Genomic DNA, 8,748 nt, shown 5'->3' on the forward strand with positions numbered 1-8,748 from the left:
GTCTTAAAATTATTGCAAATGCCTATATCATAAAGCTAAAGCATGTTCTTAGAAAATTTTAACACTAACCCTTTAAAATGGAGATTTTTTTTTACCTAAAGTGAATTCCTGATAGCCAAAATTATAATCTGCGTAGTATCACCACACATTTCTAACAGATTCAAAAGAAAATCAAATGTTCCACAATTTCAAGTATCATTAACCTTACAGTATACAATGTTATTATTAAAAATTGGCTGGATGCTAAAGCATAAAGGAGTCTTATTTCTACCACAGAATATTTCTTGTAAGTTATTAATTTTTTTAATGTTTATTTATTTTTGAGCGAGAAAGAGAAAGAGCACCAGTGGGGGAGGGGCAGAGAGCAAGGGAGACACAAAATCCGATGAAGGCTCCAGGCTCTGAGCTGTCAGCCCAGAGCCCGACACATAGCTCAAACTTACGAATCGTGACATTATGACTTGAGCCGAGGTCGGACACTTAACCAACTAAGGCACCCAAGCACTCTAAAAGTTATCAGTTTTAAAATAAGCAGCTCCAGTATTTCCTATTGTTAGCTACTCAATAAATTAAGAGAAATATATTCCCACTGTTTACTTAATATTACTGGCTAGTGAAAATATGTAATATTTTTACCCCAGCTTCCTTCATGTGAGGAAAGAGCTATCCATGCAGAAAGGAAAGAGAGAGCATATGTATTTTGATACAAATTCTGTTTGAAAATTTTACAGAAAAGTCGCTACTCTACTCAATAGCTTAATCACTTCTAAGGTGCTAAAACAATGGGGATGAAAAGCTATACACAAGCAAATTGACATTTGCTCCAAAGAAATTTTGTTGAAATTCAAAATTATAAAATACTGTAATAACATACTAATATACCCAGAGAGTATGATCTTCATTTCACCCTGCAAACAATATATGCAATAAAGTATCTGATAATGGTGAGAAGTATAAAGAGAAAGTAAAGCCCTGTAGAGGGATAGAGAGACACACACACAGGGACAGTTTTTAGGTGGTCAGGGAAGCGAGGAGAGGTGGCAAACCACCATGTGTGTGGAAGAACATTCCAGACAGACCAAATGCAAAGGATCTGAGGATAAAAGCATGAAGATACTACTCTTCAGGCATTTTTAGTTTTCAGAAGCTTTAGAGAAAGACTGGGAGTTTTTCAACAGGAATGGGAAGGGACGCATGGATGGATGGCTGAGTCAATTAAGCGTCTGACTTCAGCTCAGGTCATGATCTCAGGGTTGATGGGTGCAGACCCTGCGCTGGGCTCTGTGCTGACAGCTCAGAGCCTGGATCCTGCTTCAGATTCTGTGTCTCCCTTGCTCTCTGCCCCTCCCCCATTAGTGCTCTGTCTCTTTGAAAAATAAATAAATGTTTAAAAAATATTTAAAAAAAAAACAAGAATAGGAGGTCCATCCGTTAATCTCCATTAATAAGAAATATTTTTATATTCAGTTTTTTTTAAAACTTAATGCCCTTGAAAATAAAACCAATAGGATTTTCTTATCCAACATACATAAATAAGTTTTAATAACGCCCATATATCCTAAGAGTCCTACAAGGAAGTATTACCTTCCTTCATATATAGGAAAAAACTGTGGCTTAGAGAAAATCTGTAACTTACCCAAATCACATCAGCGGAAAATGGTACAATGTAGGCCTGAGCCTGGGTGTCCTGACCCAAAACCCAGGGCCTTTACTTTTGACACACAATACTGAGATGGTACAGAAAATAGTTTAGTCTGTGTTTAATGTTTCAGGTGTTCCTAAAAAAGATCATACCCATCTATATACTTGTGAATCACATACCTTGTTGAGGCTGGTCATGTGGTTTTCTGCATCTTGAAGAAGGCAGTTGGGAATATGTCAGGGACTGCTAAGATTTTCTCATCCATTTATTCAACAAATATTATCCCAGTCTACTATCTGCTATACACTGCAAGTACTGCAGTGAATAGATTCAACATGTGTGCATTTGTGTAGCTACGTGTGTGTGTGTGTGTACCCTTCTCAATGTGTGTATCTGTTTATACAGGTGGGCTTACCTACAGGTGTATACATAAGTAGAGCAGATCAACATACTGGCTACACTTGAATGTCGGGATGCAAGATTTGAGAGGGAGAACTATAGCTTACAATACTATGTCCCAAATGGTTGTAGAACACAGGTCACAGCAAGTGCTTAGGGTGTTGACAGAATTATGTGAAACAAGAATTTCTGTCATCAAGTAGATTTAGGAAACACTGGGTGAGACAATGCTAAATTGACTGGTTTGCTCTGTGTTTCCTTGCATCTTTCAGTATGTTACTGTAAACTGGGACACTTCTAAAAGCATATAGCATGCAGTGTTTCCCAGATTTATTGAACCATGGAATATTTTTTGAGAAACCATCTCCTGGAGAAATCAGTATTCTTCACATTATTTCAGGATATACTGCTATTGAAAATAAATGTATATTCCAGTTAACTCTTTTGGAACCTGCTATTGGCTACAAAACATGAAAAGAAAAAAATTAAAAGACAAAGTTTAATAAATATGTAAGGTTTTGCATTTTAAAATAAATTATTAATGTTAATGTCAATTGATGTTAAATATTAAATAAAATATCAAAAATTTCTCTATGAACAGCTATAAAAGAAGTTTCATTTCAGATACCTATGGTGATAACTGTACATTAATTCTATCTAGTTACATAATGCCTAAGCTAAGTCTGAACAAAATACAAAAATTTTATCCATTTATAAACTTCAAGTAATAACCTAATAGTTTTATAAAGTACAATGTGTATAATAAACAATCAGAGTTGCTTTTTGAAATATAAACTGTAATACCTTATATTTTGATTACGCTGACGTGAACAGATCTACACTTGATCTTAGCCAAAAGGCCGAGAAGCGATGTAATATCTTATATTTTGAAATCTAAGAATCTATTGTGGCTTCCCTATGACTGACTTAACTCTTGTTCCTTAGCCGAAGAGTTTAAAAAATGTTCCCCTAGAACATAAAAGAGGGCACTGTGTACTGCTGTCCTCTGGATAAGACCATTTGTCCAAGAAGGATTGGGCTAGTTATTTATTCCAGTGATACTGGCATAATGGGCTCTATGCATCAAAGAAGTTTGACAATCATTAACCTTTTAGGGCTACAGTAATTTGTGCAATTAACTTGGGGGAAATTCTTTTTCTCGGTCACATAATTAATTGTCTGTGCCTTTTAAAAAAGAATTCTTGTACCTGAACTAAAAGTTACATGAAAATACCACGACTGTACAGTTTAAGATCAGGTCTTCAACACGGAGTATATATACAGTTAGCTGGATGCTTTTCAAATGTCCCACATCCACATGCAATCTGAGTATAGGGAGGCCAAAAAACAAAAAATAAAATAAAATAAAAAAGAAAGCCAAGTACCCTCCACAAGGTTTGTGAATAACCAAACACTACCAAAATCATAACTTTTTATCCTTTTAATTAAGATTTTTTAGGGACACCTGGGTGACTCAGTCAGTTAAGCATCCGGCTTCGGCTCAGGGCACAATCTCACAGTTCATGGGTTCGAACCCTGCATTGGGCTCTGGGCTGACAGCTCGGAGCCTGGAGCCTGCTTCGGATTCTGCATCTCCCTCTCTCTCTGACCCTGCCATGCTCGAGCTGCCTCTCTCTGTCTCTCAAAAATAAATAAAACACATTAAAAAAAATTAAGACTTTTTAGTCAGAAAAAAAATTGATTTTTTTTTTTGCTGAGATAACCATTTTTTTATAATAGTTTATTGTCAAATTGGTTTCCATATAACACCCAGTGCTTCTCCTCACAAGTGCCCTCCATGACCATTTCTTAGCTCAGATATTAAAAGGGAATTTTTAACTGAAGTATGAGAATTTAAGAACGAATATTTTATAAGTGAAAGAGTGATTTACTTTTAATTAATGACGTTGGCTGATACCTGTGGGCATTCACAAGCTGGAGATAAAGTAAAAAGAAATTCCTCCTTCCACCCAAAACAAGCTTCAGAAATGAATGAAAACCAGGTTGATCATGAGTCAACAAAAGTGTCAGTCAAAAATTTACTGAATTAAAAATGAATCTACATTTTTTAATGTTTATTTTTATGTTTGGTAGGGAACAGAATCAGAGAGAGAAAGACATGGAATCTGAAGCAGGCTCCAGGCTCTGAACGGTCAGCACAGACCCCAACGTGGGGCTTGAACCCATGAATCGTGAGATCATGCCCTGAGCTGAAATCAGATGCTTAACCAACTAAACCACTCAGGTACTCCTGAGCCTACACTTCTTAAGTGACTACCATTCACTGAATCAGATGTTGTGAAGAATACAAATGTTGTGAAGATGTTGTGTGGACACACACACACTTGATTTTCAACTTTTCTATGATAATGGATTGCTTTTATAATTAAAAAAAAAAGTCTTCTAAAGAAACTGGCATTTATCTTAAACTCTGGCTTATAAATGAATATAATAATCATTATATTGATTTATAATGATTACATAGACATAGGTAAGAAAATGAATATTAAATAAGGAGGCTTACAACTATCACAGTTTAGTTTGCTTTTATGTTTTATTCATGTTCTGAGAAAGTATATTTGTTATGTTTCCTTTCTTCTATATTTTTGCCAATATTCCCAGCAGGTGCCCATCCCTATTCTGATTTGTCAGTATAGGCAGGAAAAGGTAACAACACTATAAAAATATACTCAAACTGAAGGTAAACTAAGTATGTGATTCAACAATTAGTATTAATATGATGATTTAACAAAATCAAGATAATTAAGACTATAAACATTTTAACATGTGACAATCGGTTATGGCAATTAAAGTACAGAGGGCAATGCCTGGCACAAAAGCATCCACTGATCTTAGCAAACGTTTTGGGAAGGATGTTAGGACGAACCATCATCATATTGCCAATCTCTTATCACAGGCAATTTTATATGATTCAATACACACAAGGATAGTTAGCAACCACTCTGGAGTCAAAAGATGCAGTTCAAATCCTAGTGTTCCCACTAACTAGCCATGTGATCTAGAACATTGTATTTAAATGATCTGATATTCTGTCATCTTTAAAGTAGAGCCAAGAGTAACACCTGCCTCACAGGTCTTTCTCATAAAGACAGCAAAGAGGATGCAGAGAAGGTGTTTAGCTTTTTTGTCTGGGTCAGAGCAGATGCCCAGCAAATGTTAGTCATTACTATAAACTGTTTTAGAGATAAAGGAAGCTATTAAACATGTTTTAACTGCTTTTTGTACAGATTTATTGTTCAATATTTCTAAAGCAGTCCTAAATATCATTCAAAAATGTCAACTAAAATGTTGTCAATCTTTCCATGTAAGATGATGGCATGAGCAGATGGGCATGCAGTTTCTCGAACCATGGACCTTAATACAGCCCCGGGCCCCACATTTCACTCTCCCAAATTCTTTACAATGTTATCAAGGATCTTGTCCATCCTTTCCAGATTCCAGCTCTGCCTTTTCTCACTTCGCAGGGATGACAAAAGGTCACCTCTCATATTCCCTGCCTGTCGCCAAGCTACAAAAGTCCCTCTGTATCCATACTTGCTTCCTTCCCCCAAGCTTATCCTTCCCCCAATGGGCTCTGGAAAATAACCTTCCTCCAGAGTCACCAGTGGCTTTCTTTTGTTAAACCTCAAGTTCACACTTCAGGGCCCCACCAACACAAAATGTAAACTCTGCCTCTCCCTGCACTTGTGGAACATGACACCCTCCAGGGAATCTCTCTCCCACCACCGGCTCATGGCCACTGTTAGTGCCCTTTGAGAATACGTATTCCGCTGTTCCTTCAACACAAAGTTCCTCACTCAAGTTCTTTCGCGGATTCTCCCCTTAGTCTGCATACTCCTCTGAATAATGTTAATCACTCTTGACTTCAATTACTCTATTAGCAAATAACTCCTGTGGCTGACACAGCAAGTTACCTAAACCATGTCCATTCTCTCCATTATTAAGGAACTCTGCTTTTGCTTTATTTTTTTTAATTTTTTTATGTTTTTTATTTATTTTTGAGAGACAGAGAGAGACAGTACAAGCAGGGAAGGGTCAGAGAGAGAGGGAGATACAGAATCCGAAGCAGGCTCCAGGCTCTGAGCTAGCTGTCACCACAGAGCCCGATGCAGGGCTCGAACCCACGAACCGTGAGATCATGACCTGAGCTGTAACTGGACGCTTAACCAACTGAGCCACCCAGGCGCCCCTCTGCTTTTGCTTTAAAGAGCAATGTGCTCTCTTTTGAAAACAAAAAACCAAAGCTTGATTTCTCAGGTTTCCTTATAGTTAAAGACAGTTCTGGGATACATTTCTGGCCACAGACACGTAAACAGAAGACAAACGAGTGAGGTTTCTGTGAATGCCCTTTTTCCTGGAAAAGAGGGGTGAAACCTAACTGGAATATCCTTCCTCCTTTTGCCTGTCTGGATCACAATTGTCATTTCTAGAGATGAAGCAGCCACCTTGTTATCATGAAGTCCAAAGCCATAAAAGGATGATAAATCAGGAAGACAGAGACTAACTCCCTTACTACCATACATATCGCAACCTTAAAAAGTTACAATATAAAGACTACTCTCTTTCAAGGAGTTACACTATTGTTTGTGTGGGTTTAGGCCACTTGCAGCCTAACTGATACAACCATCTTAAATGATACAACACCAAGTTGGCTCAATGGCCAACTCCTCACACACATAGCCTAGGCCTGAAGCCACATGCTTTTCCGCAGACACTTCGGTGTCAAGGTATCCCAAACTCCGTTTTCCTGCAACTCTGAAAATACTATTTGTGGGATATGAAGATCTAAAGTCTTTAAATATTAGGAACCATTTCACAGCTTTAAAACAATTATGTCATGAGACCCCAGCAAGAACCTCGAGTATCCAGTGATTTTCTTCTAGTGCACTGGCCGGCTTAGCTGTGCGGGTACACCACTTCCATCAGGTGCATAGAACCATCTTTATAAAACTGTAGTGAGTACTCCCCTCACCTAGTAACACACTCTGCATTTTTTCTGTCATTATTACTCAACCCATAAAATATATGTCTGTTTCCTTTAAGAACATTTCTTTATTATAAAAGCAATCCACACTCATAGAAATCTTGAAAACCAAATATACAAGTATTAAAAAGGTCATATCCATCTCCCCATGGTAAGATTTTTGGTACTAGTGTATTTATTGCCTTCTAATTCATGATATTTAAGTTTTTTGTTTTATTTTTTGATAAAATTACTTTCCCAGGTTATTCTTTGAGGCTTCCTAATTGAAAGTTACAGTTTATGTAATTTTTTCTCCTTTCCAAACTACAAGAAATGAGGAGAGAAATATCCAATGAAAATAAATCCACAGCAGCAGTAAATCTCGGGAGTGACAGCAGTGGACCACGTCCTCCTTCATCTGCAAGGTCTTTTCCCAGCCCGCGCTCTCTGCTGGCAACACTCATGCCCTCACTCTTCGTCATCTACCCATTCTTCTCTTCCTTCATATCACAGGCCAACTGTCACTCAGTCCAGGCCGAACTCCAGGGCAATCCCTCTCCCAGTAAGTCAGGGCTTACACATGCCTCCGCCGCACAAAGTGGTTTCTCCTCCAAGAACGTGCGTGAGTCACTTATTTAATGCCACTTCCCCATGAGACTATCAACTCCATCACTACGGGCTCTGTTTGTCCTTTTGTCTACCCTAACTTCCTAACACCCATCACGATACCATCTGTGCCACAGGTGAGTGAATTTCTGGGGGAAAAAAAAAATCTAAAACTGAAAGGACACACTGATGACAAATCCAAAGAAATAAACACAAAGAAGCTGTGACAGTTGAAAAGTTTCCCCAGCAGAACCTCTGAATAATGAGCGCTCACATTGTCTAGCAGGCGAGAAAAGGGAGTTGACCACAGCAAATTGGCCAACTGATTAATAGGAGGGTCAAAGAGCTGAGTTAGTCCCCCTACTTCAAATGCTTGACTTGGGTGTTTGCTCCAGGAAAGCAGCAGGTGGCCCTGAGGACAGGTGTCTGACAGAGGGGTCCTAACAGAGAGGACAGGTGAGCCCACAAAGGGACAAAGTAAGTGGAGTAGAGTTGCCTCGCCCGCCAAGCCAGCTAAGTGACTACCCTGCCCTACAATATGCCCCACACCTTCCCCTGAAAAGTCTTGTGAGGTTAAGCTCCTGTATTTGAACTTGTATTGGTCAACAGGTGAGGAGAAACTCCTCACTGAGCTAAGGAAATACAGTAATAGATCCTTATCTACTGATGTGAGCAGAAATGGAAGAAACACCAAACTTTGAGATCAACAAAACAGCATGAGAGAGCACACCACACACCCAGAGAAGACGGTGAATGAGTTAGGGGTACAAGGACAGGGTTTTGGAGTCTGAATCTGAATCCCAACCGTGATTTCTCCATTTCCTAATACGTAAAACAGGGATAAGTGCACCCTCCTAACCCCTAAGTAAACTGTTAATAACGTAGGCAGAAGAAAACTTTAAAATGAATATACTCAGAAAAATTCATAGAGATAACACACCTGCAAAATAAGAAGAAGTCATCTGAGCACAAAGGACTACAGACCTCCCCTCCCACCAAACACCTTGTGAAGTGACAGAAAAGATTTCTGTATTCAAGTAAAGTTGAAAACCCCTCCAACACAAAAAATTGCGGTAGGGGAAGGGAGAAAGAGGAAGCAGCAGCTCTGCCTGGGAAC

The 8,748-nt window shown here is 38.6% G+C and overlaps 1 pseudogene; it reads right to left on the bottom strand.

Moving 5' to 3' along the window:
- Nucleotides 1-2,775: 2,775 nt before the first annotated feature.
- LOC115300464 lies at nt 2,776-2,913 on the bottom strand (annotated as a pseudogene).
- Nucleotides 2,914-8,748: the final 5,835 nt, after the last annotated feature.

Source organism: Suricata suricatta, chromosome 8 (genome assembly GCF_006229205.1).
Source record: "Suricata suricatta isolate VVHF042 chromosome 8, meerkat_22Aug2017_6uvM2_HiC, whole genome shotgun sequence".
Taxonomy (NCBI): Eukaryota; Metazoa; Chordata; class Mammalia; order Carnivora; family Herpestidae; genus Suricata; species Suricata suricatta.